Source organism: Aythya ferina (assembly GCF_964211825.1).
Source record: "Aythya ferina genome assembly, chromosome: 2".
NCBI classification, from domain to species: Eukaryota; Metazoa; Chordata; class Aves; order Anseriformes; family Anatidae; genus Aythya; species Aythya ferina.
Window position 1 is genome coordinate 126,529,474 of NC_140297.1, and position 17,949 is coordinate 126,547,422.

A 17,949-nucleotide genomic window follows, 5' to 3' on the forward strand; every position below is an offset into this window, starting at 1 on the left:
CAAGACGATTTGTTTTTCTTATGCCATGAATTACAGTGCCAAAAATGTCTACAGAGCAAATAGTAAAGGGTATATAGTAGTATGTTATCCATATGGTATCAACTACAATAAATCTACTTATAGCCTGTTAAGTTTCCAAAAGAATGCATTTGAGTTTCAGATCTGTGACAAATTTAAGTTATATACTTACGTGTGATTCAACATTTTTTAAATTAAATCAGAGTCATATTAACAAGACTGAGTAACAGCACAGATACAAGTATATCTTGCATAGAAAACTCAACAGAAAGTGCTTAGAACAGATGCAGACACACCTGTAATATTTACTGGCTCTTACAATATCTCTCAGAGTGAAGATGACTCCTGGCATATATTTTGCAGTTCTGTACCAAAGCAAACCTTTTAAAGTTTTCCCCCTCTTATTGCAGTGTCTTGCAACAAGAATGCTCTGTGTGACTTTTTTTCTTTTTGTCATGCCTTTTACTGCTATAGGGACTTGTTATAATTTTTAAACTATGCTTTTGTTTTCACCTAGGTAATTTTCAGAAATTGAGAAAGACACAAGAAAATCCTCCAAAGGACAGAGAATTAAAAAATAAAAAAAGAGAACCATGAAGTTTTATTGCTCCTAACCACATAAAAATGCACGTCACGTATAGGTTTCTTAATGAAACTGCCCATTAAACTCTATTACAATATTTGTGCCTAATTTGTGAGACTTTGCAATTGAAATGTCAGGTTTTTTTATAGTGTGCTTAGCTCCAGAAATTTTAAGTTTTGAGCCTGAAAGATACGAGTAGAAGCAGAAAGTATCTTCTAACAACATAAGCAATCGTGGTAGTCTGCCAGAACTGTATCATACACCATAAATATAAATGCCTACATTTCACTGGGTTATACCAATAGCCAGTGAGAAAATTGAGAAGTAACAGTTTAGTATTAACAACCCCAAAACTTAGGGAATGACCTAGTGATGGAACTTGTTTGGCATGGGTCATTGTGGAAAGAACAAAGAAAGCCCCCCATTCAGCCAGTGGCCAGAGAAAGCCCCATCCTGAACCTGTAGCGTCTCAGGTACCTCTGTCATCTCTAGTCAGTAGAGGCTCCATGGACACCATGTACTTCATACAACTCAAACTGGGCAGTGCAGCAGTTATGGAAGTTTTTTGTAAGACCTTCAGCAAAAAGGAAAAAACAACAACACTAAGCATTTTGGTTCAAATTGAGCTGCCTGGTTTCTATTATTTTTTTGATTTGTTTCCAAGTCTTTTTTTTTTTTTTTTTCTTCTTTAAACCAACTCACCCGCAACTTACTATGGAACCTAGATTTATTAAACAAAGACAAAAAGAAAACAAACAAAAAACCAACCAACCAACTACAAAAAATGTTACTTTACCACATAACATTCCCAAATGTGAAATGATTTTAATACCTACCTCCAGTGGCAGCTACAGCACAGGAACAAACAATTATTACATATTAATCCCATGAATTTCTGAGCAAAAATGAATGTATAATATTAAAATAAAAATGTAAAATGAGATAATTGTCATTTTTCCCTGTTTACTAAAAAAACAGGGAGCAGATGTTATGCATATGCATGTAGAGATATACACGCATGTGTACATAAAACATATGTATTTATATACATGTACTTTCTAATGCAGGTTAAAAAAATAATCTTCCATAAAACAAAAACAAAAACCACTGCTATTCAATTCTCCTAAAAAAAAAAAAAAAAAACAGCTTCAATTTTATGACTGAATGTTAGGACTAATTTTCTTTTTTGGTTCCAGGATCTTTCTGCAGACACCCAAAAGAAATGGGGAAACTGCTTTTGCTCCTGTGGAACACAAATGGAATAGGCTGCATCTATCACAAGAGAGAAAATACTTCATTTCTAGTGTTCCCCAAGTGCAAGTGGAAGCAAATGGAAAAGTTGCCATAGCCACAGCTCAGTGCAGGCCATAGCTTTCACCAAGTTATTCATGTTGTCAGGCAAGGCAGAGTACGAAGAAATTTGGACTACTTATAAGTTAAAGCAGCTACAGAGAGCTTCACTCTTGTCTATGACACTTGGTCACACTCGTCGCACCTCTTTGGAGAGCCCATGCCATGTTTCCGTCCTGGTCCATTTCACAGACTATTTACCCACCGCATCAACTCCCTTGGCTCACATGAGCACAACTCCTCCCTTCATCCACTTTTTTTTGGAAGCTAAGGGCCTTTTATATGTTTGCTACCTGACTGGTTTCTAACCAGGCAGGCCAGTTTTTACTGTTGTCTTAATGACTGTGGATGAGACAACTGAATTTTCCAGTTTTATGAGTAGACACTCCACAGCAGGATGTGTCGAAATGCCTGTGTACAGGTCTGGCCATGGCTGTGCGTGCTCCTGGCTTTTGCACCACATCTGGGCTGTCCCTTTGGCATGACTTGTAGCCCTGCTCATGCCAGGGCATCTTGACACACACACCAAGCATCTTTGGATGCATATTACGTATATATTTTTTTTAAATAACTGACCGGCTGGCAAGCCTAACCTTCTATTTTTCTCCTCTTGCATGTCAGCAGTACCATCAGTCTGCCATTTCACCCCAAAAAAAGAGGTTTTGTACATCACTATTTGATAACACTACGGATTCCTGTGTCACATTCCCTCTACCTCGCCTTTCACCTCACTTCCCATGCACCTCAAATACTCATTCCCAGCCTATTCAGGCCTTTCAGAATGCCAGCCATGCTAGGAGGATGGGCAGAAAGTGAGCTGGGGATATTCTGCTGGAAGGTGTTAACGGCTACCATCAAATGGCTCTTTGATCTGCAGACAATTATGGAGCTGGGCCTGCTCAACAGATGCAAGGGCTCCTTCTTTCCCCCATTTCTGCAGTACAGACGCACAGAAATGCCATCAACTTTAGTGCAAGGCCCTGTAAAACAATTATGGTTTTATTTATTTAAAAAGAAAAGGTCTATTTTGCTTTCACAGAGGGAGATGTCAGAAAGAGTTTGCAAACCAACAGCTTAATTTGGAAAGGGACTCCTTTGTCACAATCCCTGTATGCTTAAGAGCTGTCTGAGTCTCATATGCAATTCAATTGCTGAGGTTTAACAAAACTTATTTTCAGAAGTTCTTACCACTAACTTTTTTTTTTTTTAAGAAAAAAAAAAGCAAGGCAAAAAAAAGTGCTTTCAAATACAAGATAAAAAGCATATGGCATTGTTTTAGTGCTTTCTACTAATTAGTAGTGATTTCTTTAGATGGAGCAAGAAAATGACAACTTTTTTCCTCAACTGGCAGTGAACAGCCAATTCAGTAAGCTGCATTTTTGTTTTCTGTGAGAGGGCAGTGGAAAAATCTCTTTCATTTATTAGGTCTACAGAGACCAAAACTGGCCGGGTGTCAAACCTGCTTTGTAAAAGCCCAAATTCATTCAGCCATGCACAGATATTCCACAGTTTTTACAACCTGTTATCAGTATCAACTTAACAGAATATGAACCTTTGGTGTCTTCCAACAAGTGTTACTGCAACTCTATAAAAGAGAGCAAAAAAATGAACTGACAATTCAACACAAAAGAAAAAAAAAGAAAAAAAGAAAAAAAAAAACACCACCACCCATAACCCTAACGGAAGTGCCAAATTACATTAAAATCCTGCGATCTCATTCATGTTTTGCTGGGTGAGTTTTGCATAAAGACATAAAATGAGATCTCATACAATAGCAGATGAGCATCCTGGATAACTATTTAGACTTTAATAACACTGACTGCTCCAAGCCACACCGTATGCAGCTATGATACTTAATGTGCTGGTTTCACCACCTCACTCGTGATTGCAGGGCATGCAGAAATTGTCATGGGGACAGACAGGGCAAGGCCTTAACCTGAATGAGCACTGATGGCAACCTCAGATAGAAAGATGACTGCTTATTTATTTATTTATTTTTAGAAGGATGGGGCTTTCAGAAAGGAAAAAAAAAAAAAAAAACAACAAAAAAAAACAACAACAACAACAACAAAAAAACCTTCCAGAATGGAAAGAGTGACTTGTTTTTAACTAGAATGAGGATAGATTCCTAGATGGCTTTGATGACTGATGTGCTGCCCTGTTAAAATTGTACTTATCACATTGAATCAAGTACACAACATATTAAATCCAGGGGAAAATATTAAACTTCAATTTCCAGTAAATGCACCCAATATCACAGTATATTAATGTACATTTTCTATAGCTGAAGTTATGAATAACAGCACCCACAATACTTTTTAATTTCAGACTTTAAAACTGAATGGAATAATTGTTTAAAAATATATTATTTCCATTATAAGATTTCTCTGTATCTATCCATACTGATAAAAAAGTGCTTGAATTGTCCCATTTTTTGTTTAGCAATGAATTCTGTTCATTCTTTAAGATAAAAGAACTGCAAACTAAACCAGAAATGTTTCCCACATTATTAAATATTGTAAACAACTATTTTACCATTAGACCAAGCAATTGTTATTAAGCATTCAGCGTGCTTTGCATAAGCTAAAAGCCCAGCTCCTCATTCAGTACCAACGGGCTGCAATGGTGCAAACCTGCATCTGACACAAAAGTGAGCCCAAGCATTCTTACCACCACCCTTTTGAGCAAATTATATGGATTTATCAGTACAGATACACACACAAACACACGTGCTTTCTTTAAAGTTTAATAAAATCCGCACGGTCTTTAGGGCTCCTGAAAGTACGTGTGACTTTTACCACCAGCACATAAACAGGCCTCTTCAAGGCTCCTCTCCTTGCCATGCCGTTTGCAGATCACAGGAACATGAAGACTCTGAACTGAGTTTTATTTGCACAAGAGCACAGGAAACGTTACACAACACCAGTGCTCATATGGAGGAGGAGAGAATCTGCCCTCCTCACACACAGATTCGCCAGAATTCAACCTTCAGCCACAATTTGCTCAGAGCTTTGAGGTAAGGAGCAATTTATTTATTTATTTATTTTAAGTAAACAAAAACAGCATTCCCGAATACAACACAGAAACAATTTACTGTCATTTGGGAAGTGGAATACACATCTGTGGCTCAGGTACTTTTTTAGAAATCTGCTGCAAAGCATTAAAACTCTCCTAATCTTTGTCCCTTGCTTGAAGCAAAACAGCTTTGTGTTGCCTCTAAAAATAGGATGGGAGCAGGGGGATGGGAAGGGGGTGGGATAAGAGGATAAGTGGGAGTGAGAACTGATACACCATACTGGCATTAATTTATAAAAAGACTAGCAAATTGTATTCTTAGACTATGGCTTTCCTAACAAAGTCAGGCACATTCTCAATTATCAAATAAAAAGAGTCATCCTGTACTTATTCTCTACATGCAAAGGAAAAAAAGGAAAAGTTTTGTTTCATCTGTTACCAAAACCATCATTGTGTAGTCAACACTTTTAATGAAATACAGGCCAAAGGATTAGTCAGAGCAGATTCGTGGAAAAAAACAAAGGAAATCTGTTTGCAAATACAAGACTATCACAGTAACTAAACCCAAGAATGAATCCTGCCCAAGCACCATCCTACAAGGCATCCACACACCCCAGCTCTTTATCAATGAGAAACAACCATAATGCAACCCGCTGCCCTGAAAGATGACAAATTATCCAAAAATCATAATTAAAGTGCTAACTTAAGCATTCTCAATGCTAAATGTATAAGAAATACAGCCCGTAAGTGTTAAAATCCTAAGACGACTACGTTCATTTCCATGAAGAAGAGCAGGTAGGGATCTGGAGGGAAAGACTCTGCCTGCAATTTGGCTGTTAGCACACAGAGGAAAGGCTGCTGCAGAGCAGCTTCCCAGACGGGAGGCAGAAGAGGAGTTATTTGAAAGCTTAGGGTGCTACCAACAAACAAACAAGCAAAGACAGTCAACTTATCATGCTCGTCTTGGGAAAAGCAGGCTGTGTTAAGGAGCCCCAGGTTGGCTGACAAGGCAGCAAACCACTAAAAGGCATCAATGCAGCTTTGCAGGCCAGATCCGGGAGAGGAGGAAGTGGCAACAAAACGCTTTTCGTGTTTTAACATCAGCCCAATCTCAGCTGGGGTTTTGTGTGAGTAAATCGGGCTCTAGGAGTTTTTCTCAGAGGGTTATTTTTAAATACCTGACCATATGAGCTTCCTTGGAATAGGAAAAAAGGGGAGGCAAAACTAAACAGTCATTACATATATGTTTAAATATAACATTAAAAAAACCACAAGATATTTAAACTGACTAGAAATGTCCACTTTCATTTTAATTTTAAAGTTGGCAATGGACCTGGACCAAGAGAAGGCTATATTCTGACCGAGATGCAGCAACATGCAGTTTCTAAAACCAGTCTTTAAACCAGTTCAGAAGAGAGAAAAAATACTTGCTCATAATCTGTCACTTAGAAAAGCAGCAACTTGGAGTCCTTATTCAGTTATGTGCTAACCACTTGGAGCTGAAAGAGAAAGCTCAAGTAGCAAAGGCAACAGCAGCAAGTTCACAACCAGAGTGCAAGGCTGCACAGAGTTCACTTGACAGCAGCAACATCAACAAATAAGGTCCGGAGAGCTGACCCTGAGTTTTCTCAATACTACTTTCTCTGCAAGAAGCATCTGCAACCAGTGCCAAAAAGGCTCTTGTGAGCCTTTATCTATTTCTCTTTCAAAATACAGAAATAAACACATCTAGGTCTATGTAAATCATCTCAAAAGATTCAGCAGGATGCTCAAGAGAACGCAGGATCAGAGGCATGGAGCATTACCAAAAGGCTGAGACCAAGAAAGAGTATACTGGTATCTCATAGCACATTCCTGGATACTGATACTGCCTGACTGTCATTCTCTTAGGCAGGAACCTAACAACTGTATTTTTTTTCAGCGCTACCTCTTAATATATTTAGAATCAAATCACATAATGCTACCTAAAATTACAAACCAAGCAAATGCTTCAAAAACAAGCTTTCAAGATAGAAGAGGCATATTTTTCTGCATAGAGTAAAGTATCCATATATCAATTAATCTCAAATCAACTGTCCCCATCTGTTTACTTGGGCTTTTTGGGGCTGTCACCATCAAAAATATATGCAAAAAATTGCCTAGCTCTGCCAATACTGCTGGTTAATTGCCTGTTTACTGAAGTTCTTCAGAGCAAAATTATTTTATTTGTCAAACCAACATGGTGTTTTTAATAGACTGTTTTGACAATGGAACAGCAAAATTTAAATATTAAAATTACATTATATGATCTCAATGTATGACAGTGTAAGCTACTCAAAGAACTGAACTTCTGCCAGTGTGCATATTCCCTTTCCCAGCCTGTCACTGTTGTTGCTTATTCCCTCATCACCTTCTAGCTTTCTAACTTCAGACTTCTATATCATTAGAAGGAACCGTTTTTTTGGTTTCAAGGAAAATGCACTTGCCCTGTTTCTCACACTGCAAAACACAGAGATATTAAGCCTTCTTTTGAGTAATAACACACTAGAAATAACAATAACACTCAACCCCCTCCCCACCCCCCCAAAAAAAAAACAAAACCACACAAAAACCAACAAAAGAAGAAAAACATACACCAAAATAAAATAAAATAAAATAAAAACACTATCCAAAATGACATTGGTTAATACTTTGCTGTTTTACTTATTTAAATGTTTGGATATTCCATAAATTTTAATTTACTATGTGTGCAATTTGATTTCCAGAATTACAGAGCTTTCCTTCTCATGGAGGAACATAAAAATATCCTACTGTATCTGTCCCAAACTTGTTTCCTTTCTGTAACATACACACCAATAGAGCTGAGATGATCTGATAATTCACTTCTGTTTGTGTGCAAGTACTACAGCTAATAAAGTTTTTTTTTTTATTTTTTATTAGACGGGGAAGGAAGAAGTACATCAGCTTTTAATCAAACTGTATGACTCCGTGTATATCTTAAATTTCATTTCCATTCCAATGCAACAATTTTCTTTCTAAGCTTATAGTATTTCTCCCAAAGTATGAACAACAAATTTTAAAAGTATGAGCATTCACACCACATGTACACTGTGTGCACCAATCACCCAGACAGACAGAATAAAATCCCCCATTACGTGCACTTTTGAGTACCGACAAGATCTGTACTTACTTGAATTTGCAGTACCCCTAAGGGTCCTAGTCATGTCCCACCCCCCTTTGTTTCAGGCAACGTGTTTTGGGTTCCCTTACCCCAAAGAGCCAAGAAAACGCTTAAGGCAGTGAACTGATACTAACAGGGGAGTGAAACAAAACATTTAATATCTACAACAGAAGATTTGGAGTTCCAACCATAAATTAGCATTCTTCAGAGTTGTTTTATTCCTTAGTATTTATAGCCAGTTACAAGATAATAGTTAATTTGGCGTGAGTGCAACTGAGTATCTGCAGGATTCTAAAGCCATTAAAACCATCTGCAGAAAGCAAGTGGAATTAAGTGATCCCAGGGCTACTTCTTTCTGCTAGTACCTTTGTATCTTGAAGAGGCACCGCTTCCTTCCTATCCATATAAATCTTTTCAGTATTCAAGTTAAGTTATAAAACCACAAAAGGGAAAAGGACAAGGAAAAAAAAAAAAAAAGCACGAAGTCCCTTAGTACCAACAAATACTCATTTCACATGAAAACTCATTTCACAGTAAAACAAGGTTTATCTCATTCAGTCAGCATCCATGTTGATAGCTGCCCCTATACCCACCCACCCACCCCCCAAAAAAAAAAAAAAAAAGAAAACCCACAAACAAATAGAGCACAGGAATAGAAAATCAATCTCTTGAGTTAGCGCCTAACTTAGCTTGCCTGAGCAAATCAATCTCCTCACATAGATGAATTATAACACAACATTTAACCACACACATGCCATTTTCCAACTGTGCTGCCCTCTATACTTCACTACAATATTCACTATTTTGTCTTACTTCCACTGCCTATTGCATGACTCCATGCATCATTTCTTGCAAGTTTCAGAGCTGTTCGGTGGCAAGAATTATTTTCCAGAGAGAATATTCTACAAAGTTCATCAGTAAGTCGACGTGATTCACTTACAGCATCATTAGCATTTAGGGTCAGCATTATGCCTGCTTCTAGCATGAGCAACAGGCAGCATATAAATATAGGTGGTTATTATGGAAACTTAGGCCCTTATTTTCCAGAGTAGGAAATATATGTATTTAAATATTCAAAGCACATCATCTCCTGAGTCAAAGTACAGCTTCTCCTTGAGAAGACTGAGCACTCAGCATTTTTGCAAATCAGCCCAGAGCTGAGAGAGGCAAGCAAGGCACATATTTCGTGACGACCTCCTAAAAAGCTAAGTGACACACAAGCATCACGCAGCAAATGGGCGGCACAGCCCAGCACAGAACCCAGCTCCTTCCAGCTGCCCCAGAGGCAGCTCTTCTACTCTCACCATCCATTTTTTCTTACCACTACGGCAGCAATCCAACAGCACTCCTATGAAGAACAGGTCCATCATATGTGCTAAATAAAACTGTAGTTAAATTGTATGCAGGGACCCAGCCAAGGTTTGTCGTCTGATGTATACACAGGCATGGAACTGAACGATGCAGTCTCCAGTGCTTCGAGATCACAGGACCAGCAACAGCAAGCAAGCCAGCAAGCAAGTCATCTAATTTAGCTTACTTTCACAGATACTGTGAAGAGCAGAAGAATAGCAAGTCTCTAATCTTTATTCTCATTTCTAAATAGACAGCTTTCTGAAAAGATGTGCCCTCCTGTTTCCTCTTCAGCACAGCAAGCAGCGCCTCCCGCACAGTCTGCCGGACACAACACCTCTCCTAGTATCGCTCTGGCCCTGCTCAGTCCCACATCACCCACCAGACCCCCAAGCCAAGCATCACATCCCCATTGGGATAAGAAAAGTACGGTAAATGGGGCTGAGAGAGTCTATATAGATAACGCATTTGTTTTGCAAAAGATGCTGAGCAAAATACAAGTGCACACAATAAGGACAATATCTGATGTTTCATCTACTGAAATCATAGTATTTTAAAGCTTACACTCTGCCCATTTTTTATTTTTATTTTTTCCCATTGGGACAGATGAAAATGCATTATGAAATATGTCCTTTTCTCAAAAAAATCTAGATTCTCATTCCAAAATACACATTCTACAGAACTGTTAAGAAAGGACACGGTAATGTTTTAAGCTGTCTCACCCACAAAAACGGCTAGATATTTTTGATTGAAAAACACAGAATAAATATTTATTAATTCAGTACTAAGTATATACCTACCATGAAAAACTGGTAAAAATGGATGGAACTGAAAATCAGATTTGTTATTCATATTGAGTTCTGTCAACATAAGTTACAGCTATTATATTAACACCGTTTAAAAATATTACTTTCTACAACCCTGCCCCTTTTATGTGGACTGTCAGCTTTACAGGCTACGAATGTTCAAGTATTGAATTTTACTTACATGATATATTGAGTTTTATTTATATATGTTTATATAATTTAAGTATTTTATATAAAAAGAAGTTTCTATGTATTTATATATGACTATAGCCAAAATTTTATTTCAATATAAATGAGAGAGAGAGAGAGTTATGATCGAAGTAAATGAAATGTGATAGAATAAAGCATCCATTTTGGAAAAATGAACATTTGATGAAAAACTACTCAACTAAATATGAAATACACTGCAAAGGCAACTCTAAGTTTGGTTCGTTGGCATCATATTTGTTTACAATTGTAATGTGTAAATAACACCACCCTACTCCAAGACGCCAGTGAACTAAAAATAATAAATTAATTCAAGTCTCCTATGAAGAGCCAGATGGTTATCATGCTGGGAAACTGAGCTTCATACGATGAATATTTCCACCTTCCCGTTTGGGTTCCCTTAAAAGAAGACTATCAACGTGTACAGGAAGCACCTGATCATATCAGGGAGCACAAATTAGTAAATCACAAGATCCACTGTGATCACATAACCTTACTTTTCATGTATTGCAGGCCAGAAGGCTAATTTAATATTTGAATTAATACTTGAAATAATGCTCTTCTGTAGGGACAGACATCTGATCTTGATTAAAACTCACCGTGAAATTCACCCCATATATGGGTATGCAGTGTTCTGCTGTTGCTATCCTTACTGAAAAAAACTTGCACCTTTAGTTTTGAATTAAATTTATCTAGTCTTCCTGCCCCTGGATCTGCTTATAGATTTGTTTGCTTAACTTACAGACCCGCTATCACAGAACAGTTCTTTGTGTAGGAGCACAGCAGCAGGCAAAGGTCATCTCTCTGAGCCTCAACCTTGTCTTTCTGAAGGGACCCAAGACCCAGGCTCTTCAGCTGTTTTCTGATTCTTTAATCAAAAGATTGGACTTGGAGCACTTATAATTTAACCCCACTTATGGGTGCCAGCAGCAAACAAAATAATTAGCTTACCACAGAAATTATAACATCCTGACTAATTGTATATATCTTTGCTCTGTTTTCTGTTTGCCCAGCCACATTTGCATTGGTCCTTTTTGCCATGATTATATCAGCAACTCCTGGATTCAGCTGACTATTCACCATCATCCTTCTAACAGCCACCTTTGTTTCTGGATGTAGGACTCCACATTTAATTGCATTCAAATGCATTTTGTCATCTTGCTACCATGTGCCAAGTGGTCCATATGGTTCTGAAGTAGCTGCTTGCTCTCTTCACTGTTCATCATTTCACAAACTTTTGTAACATTTGCAAACTTTTTTCATATATGAGGTTCTATTTCATATCGTAAATATAGATCAAATAAGTCACTTGCAGTTTTCCACTGAAATAGTTACTCAGTGATTCCCCATTTACAACTTATTAGCCATAATTGGTATAGTGGGTATAGAGCATTTTGATCTTTCCTTGTTCCAACTTCTTACAGCTCTGTACAACACCAAGTCAGAACGTATGGACCACAGACCATCTACAGATTTATCCAGGATAAATAGCAGTCATAGATCTAATTATATCTTAAGTCTCCACAGTATACGAATTCTCATCATCTGCTCTTTTTTATATGTATTTCATTGTTCAGAATGACTGGAAGAAACATGGGCAAAATGTGACAGCCAACATTGTTTTTCAAGACTAGAGTCAGGGAATTCTTCTAAGCAGAAAAAAAAAGTCCTGGGAGCAAAGAGTAGGAGTCGGGATATCTTTGTTTTGTTTTCCAGTATTTCTGGGCTAAAACAAAACAAAAAATATTTTTAAAGATTGTAAGAGCTGGAACACTGTACCATGCTCACTCAGTACTGATGGGGAGAGGAAGGAGCTGTACAGAAATCTCAGCATTCAATTATTTAAACTATATCTGAGCTTCGTTTCTGGAACAAATTATATATTAGTATATTTGCATGAAAACTACTATTTTTTCCATTTACCCAGATAAAAATCAGAGCTGATCTTGTCAAATAAGTTATGTTGGCTAGCATTAATTATATTGACCTCTTTTAATTCTTGGTTAATCAACTCCTGGGTTAGTCTTATCCAAGACTAGCGTCAGGCTGTTAAGTCTGGAACTTCTTCCAAGTAAATCTTAATTTTCCACATGCAACAAGTTATTGAGGAAAGAAAATAATAATGAATATTATCAGTACAGAGAGTTCCGCAGATAATCCATGAAGTTATTGGACAGGAGTTAGCTGATTTACCTAGTATGTCTAAATCCTCTGCTCTTTCACAGCCTCCTGAGCTAGTACTGGAAAGTTTCATAATCACATAATCATCTCTTATCACCACAGTATAGGCTTTTTGTGTTGTTGCTATTCTTTTTTTTTTTTTAAAAAAAAAAACAAAATACAAAAGGGATAAATTCATCATTTTCCACATTCTTAAATGCAAAGTTACTCTTTTCTCCTTAGGTTCCCTCTGCTTTTTTTTTTTTTTATTACTTCCTACAAGCACAAGCTTCAGATCATAGGTCTGCCTTCTTTTTCCTTCTCCTTCATTTCTTTGTTACACACAAACTGCCTTTGTCCCCTTCATAATATTGAACATTTTTAAGCTATCATTTTTCATTTGCAGATTGATGGCTTTTTTTTTTTTTTTTTTAAAGATTATTTCACAAATCACAGGGCTCTTAAGTGCTTTCTGCAGTGTGAAATATAGAAATCTATGTGCATCCACCTTTAGGTATTTTTTTTATTTTTTAAACCTGATCAGACTTAATCATCTTGAATTTTTTTTTTTTTTGTATTATAATTTATTGGATGTTTTGGGAGAAGTATTTTTAATTTTAAAGTTTTACGGTCTATCTTCATTTGCCTTGTCTTTTTTCTCAGAGTATGGTGTAAAACATCTTCAGTGAGAACATTGCTATTTCTACACCTAGAGCTTCCAAGGGAGAGCAAGACTTACACTCAGCTTGAGGTCTTCCATGACCTTCCCTCTCCTCCTCTTCCTCAGCTCTAGGACGGTCAACCAACCAATCTCTTCTAAAGATTGCAATATAGCAAATCTTTATCTCATACTCTGATTTTCAGACAGCTATAAGGGGAAATTTAAATCTGTTTTAAAAGCACAGTTAATGATGCTGGTTCTGGAAAAGTCAGATATCCTCAATATGTCCAGCTCTGGTTCAGTTTTCTGGCTCTAAGTCTGCAAAGTAAGGTGGTGGGAGTTTTGTTTGTTTAGCTTGTTTTGAGCAGTAGTATTCAGCCTAGGGGTGGGTTTTTCCCCAAGCAAGGGGAAAAATTTACTTATGGAAGTGAATGTCCCTCAGCATTGATTTTGGGGTCAAAATATACATTTCTCACTCACATTTTTCACACAAAATTATTCACTTCCCTTTGGATTGGAAATTCAATCACAGATTAAAGGGCTGACATAATCTCAAGTAGCCGACTGCCCCTGGATAGCAGGCCCCTCAGATTTCCTACCCATGGTTGGTACATTACAAAAAAATCCTCAATTAAAAGGATGCTCAAAATCTCAGACTGCTCTCCACAGCTGCATGCATTGATGGTGGGTGCCATTGCCTTCAGGTGACAGGATCTGCAGCACTGTCCCTCTTTAGCACATGCCTTCTGTTTCCCTCCTACTGAGGGAAACAGAAAAATCTTCAACTCTTCTCTCACTCAGGAATTAAGAACAAGACAAATTTTCTAATGGTCATGTTTTTTCTAACTGTGGAAGTTTCCACACATAGAAGAGAGATAAGGGTGTCAATCAATCTAAAAAAAAAAAAAAAAGTTGATCTCAATCTCATCGAGAGATAGTTTGTCTTTGGATTTCTGTGGAATATAAATGTTTTTTTGTTTTTTGTTAAAAAAATAAAACTAATCAGTGTTTGCATACATACAGTTTTTCTTCTTAGCTATGTATTTATAAACTGGATCAGATGTTCTGTACAGTGGAATCTGTACTCTAAGAAGTTAGCAGTGATTTTCTGAAGGGGTGCCTTAACTTGATCGTTGGCTCATTTCCACCTAGCTGTCTTTTGGAGAAAAAAGCTTGCTTCCTTCACCACCATCTTCATTATTTTGGAATGGAAAGTGAAAGGAAAGGAATGGAAACAGGAAGATCCCAACCACAACACAAAGAAAAAAATCTTCAAATGAGAAGCAGAAAGAGACAAAACTGGGGACTACTTCATTTTTTTTGTTGCAGTACAAGTTAATCACAGCTATCCTTGAATTAGCACAACTACAGAACTGCTTAGTTTACTTAAATTATAAAGACCAGCATCACTAAAGTCCACCAAAATAATTTTATTTGGTTTTGAAGATACATTAAATCCATAAATTTTGTCAACATTCTCTGCACAATGTAGTCACATTTCACAAAAACTCAGCTGTTTTAGTTAGCAGTTAAGAACAAGAGGGCTTTGGCTTGGGATGCTGGCAACCCTGCATCTCTGTTCACAGCACATCTTACCCACCCCAGTCAGCTTGCCTCACTGCTTATAAACCTAATTTAATAATGCCTTTCTATGTATGACAGACCTTTTATGCACATCAAGAGAAGTCTGACACACATCACTTTTTAAAAGAAACAACTTTATTTTCCATATTACTAACAAGAATAAAACAGCAAAGCAGGACAATGAAATAATCTCAGCCCACAGAGATGTAAACAATAGGAACCATACTAATCCCTTTCATTAATCAAGCACAGCGGGGGGGAAAAAAAAAAAAAAAAAGAAAAAATGAAGCTGTGCTCTCAAATTAAAAAAAAATTTAGAAGATGGTTTACTGTAAAGCTCAAAGACATTTTATACTTTTTATTAAAATTTTAACAAAATTGTAACTAAACGTAATCAACGTCAGTTTATTGCTTCTGCATTTCTGACTGACACGAGAAATGCTTTTAATTAAAATTTTTCCGAGTCACTGACAACATTAGAAGCAGATATCAGATCGCTCTGAGATTTGTTGAAAAGACTTCATCCCATCACACAATAAATGACTTTCTGAATTAACAGAAAAGACAACACATTTGCAGGCAAAGAAAATTCCACTTCTTCCTGATTATCTAAACAAGCAGATAACATTTCAAATATGAAGCAGTCTTCTTATGGGAAAAAGAAAACAAACTCCTCATTAAAAAATGCCCTTTGCTAAGCACTTTCACATACATCGGAAAAGTGACCAGCCTACTAATGTCATTATGCAACCCTTATGTACATATACACAATAATTTTTTTTTTTTTTTTTTTTTTAATACAGTGAAGAGTGATAAGATACAGTTGATGATATAATCAGTGTCAAGACTCAGGGAAAGATCTTATGCAGATTCCCAAACAGGAAAAAAAATTAAAAAAAAAAAAATCAAGGAATCAAGTCACTCTGTAAAACAACAAGGATACGAAAGAGTTGGATTAGTCACTTCGTTTCATGCACTGTCCTTAACTGTAATCCCAGACTGATGTTTCCCAGAAAGCTAAAGCATCTTTCCCCTACAAATACACCTAAATATTTTCACATTGTTTTATTTGGTACAAAAACTTCTCTGATCTGACATCTTGAACCAAATGACTCGAAAAAAGATAAAACCATTCATATGGAGAAGTAAACCCAAACAAGATTTGTTTCATCATCCTACAGAATGGCTTTTAAAGAGTCCATAAAATAACATTAATAAATAAATGAATTTGCAAGCATTAATTAATGAATTAATTTTTATTCTCAATTCTTGTCCGTCATCTGTCTTGGCTTTGGCTTTCCTAATGCACCTCTGAAATCTAAATAAAGTTAACTTATCAGTTAATTCAATACGCACACAGCCAATAGCCACCTTGTTCAGCATAGATTGCTTAAGATATAGCTATTTGTAAAATAAATGCATGCTTGCTAAAAAAAAAATATATATATATATATTCAACAACCACTGTGAGTAAAGTAACAGAGCTTACTTTCCTACAGATCTGTCTTATGTGGTTGATTGATTTTGGTCACATTAAAGCTCTTTCCATAGCTAAGACATTTATGAGATCACCCTTACCAATGCCAATTCCCTTGTGTCTAATGCCTTTTCTTCCTCAACTGAGGTACTAATAAAGTCTCTCTCCTTTATTCAGCTTTCTGTTGTCATAAAGGTTTTTGAGACATTTACTCCTCCTTCCTTCGAGACATTTGCCAATTTTTATTGAAAAGAGCTAATAATGCAAAAGTAGTAAGTGATGAAACCCTAAGACAGACAGACAGCATAATCACAAGTACTGCTTTTAACACAAAACAAGTTTAAACAGTGAACTTCTGAATTTCAAGTGGTCATTAAATCCTTTCTAAGTGAAGGGTATATCTTAGTATATAGGGAATGCATAATACCTTTCATCACATTTGTATTGTACTACCCACAACTCTCATAAACTGATGAGAACAGAAATTACACTGAATCACAGCAAGCCTGAAATTCTGGGATTGCACAGGTAGGACATTGCCTTGCCTGGCAATTAAGAGTGATGTTGGATCTGTTACCTGCTCTGACCTAATTAACTCCTTACTAAAACTCTTGTCAAGACAAAGCAATTGTTCTTCAAAAAGTGCTAAACCTCACAAGTTAATGCTTAAGCTTCCCCCTAGGCTTTAACTCCATTAACTGGAGGTGTTAATTAGATCGAGCTAGGTAAATCAATCAGGATCACACCTTAAAAGCCTGGACTAGGCAAGGCATAACCCTAATATATGGAGTCGATAGATTTATAAGCTTGCTTATTAGCATAACTGCCAAGCAAATATCCCACTAGGCTTGTAAACATCAGCACCTATAAGGTGAAACAATATAAACAGACTAAAGGTTTGCTGTAATGAAGAAAAGTGTGGACACTTACTAAGTTAATAGACACCGGTTAAGCACAACACACACTTTTTCTTTAATTGGATACAGGCTACCATCTCCCAGTGTTACATAAACAATAAAAAGCCTAGCTCTAATATCTCCAGATGAAGTATTTAGCAAGACATCACCTAAAGTGGTTTCGGTTCCGAAGTCAGGATCACAGCTCCGTAGGGATCAAGGTCCCTGTGCTCAGCATGCACGCAAGTCCTGGCACATCGTGCTGCACCTTGTGCCAATTTTAAGCCAGCCTGGCTTTTGGCTGAGGGATCAGCTGCATTGTACACTTACCACACATAGGGGCAAATGGGACTGCGTGCAACAGGGTAGTGACACACACAGAAAACAGGTACTGAGGTTTAGCTGACGAACAGCAATTTACTCATACCATGTGAACGTGCTCTTTTCCTCTGGATTAAGCATAACTTTAAAACAAATTCATAAGGGGAAAAAGGGCTGCGATTTCTTGGACATATTAAAAATATATGAGTGAGTAGTTCTGGAGATGGGCAGAGTAGGTGCTCTGCAGACATAACCTATATTTTAGTTTTCCTATGGCTTCAGATGCAAAGATTACAGAACAGGAGGATAGAAGATAATCCATAATGAACAGGCTACTTCACTGATGATTGGAAGATGGATT

The 17,949-nt window shown here is 37.0% G+C and overlaps 1 protein-coding gene across 6 annotated transcripts in view; it reads right to left on the reverse strand.

Annotated features, from left to right (window-relative positions):
• Nucleotides 1-17,949, reverse strand: part of NCOA2 (nuclear receptor coactivator 2) — a 197,351-nt gene that overhangs the window by 130,817 nt on the left and 48,585 nt on the right. Inside the window, exon 3 of one of the 6 annotated variants that reach the window (XM_084507646.1) lies at nucleotides 1,079-1,175. The exons of the other annotated variants lie outside the window; for them this stretch is intronic. The gene's annotated coding sequence lies outside the window, so the exon portion shown is untranslated. The remainder of the gene's footprint in view (nucleotides 1-1,078; nucleotides 1,176-17,949) is intronic. 6 annotated transcript variants of the gene reach the window in all.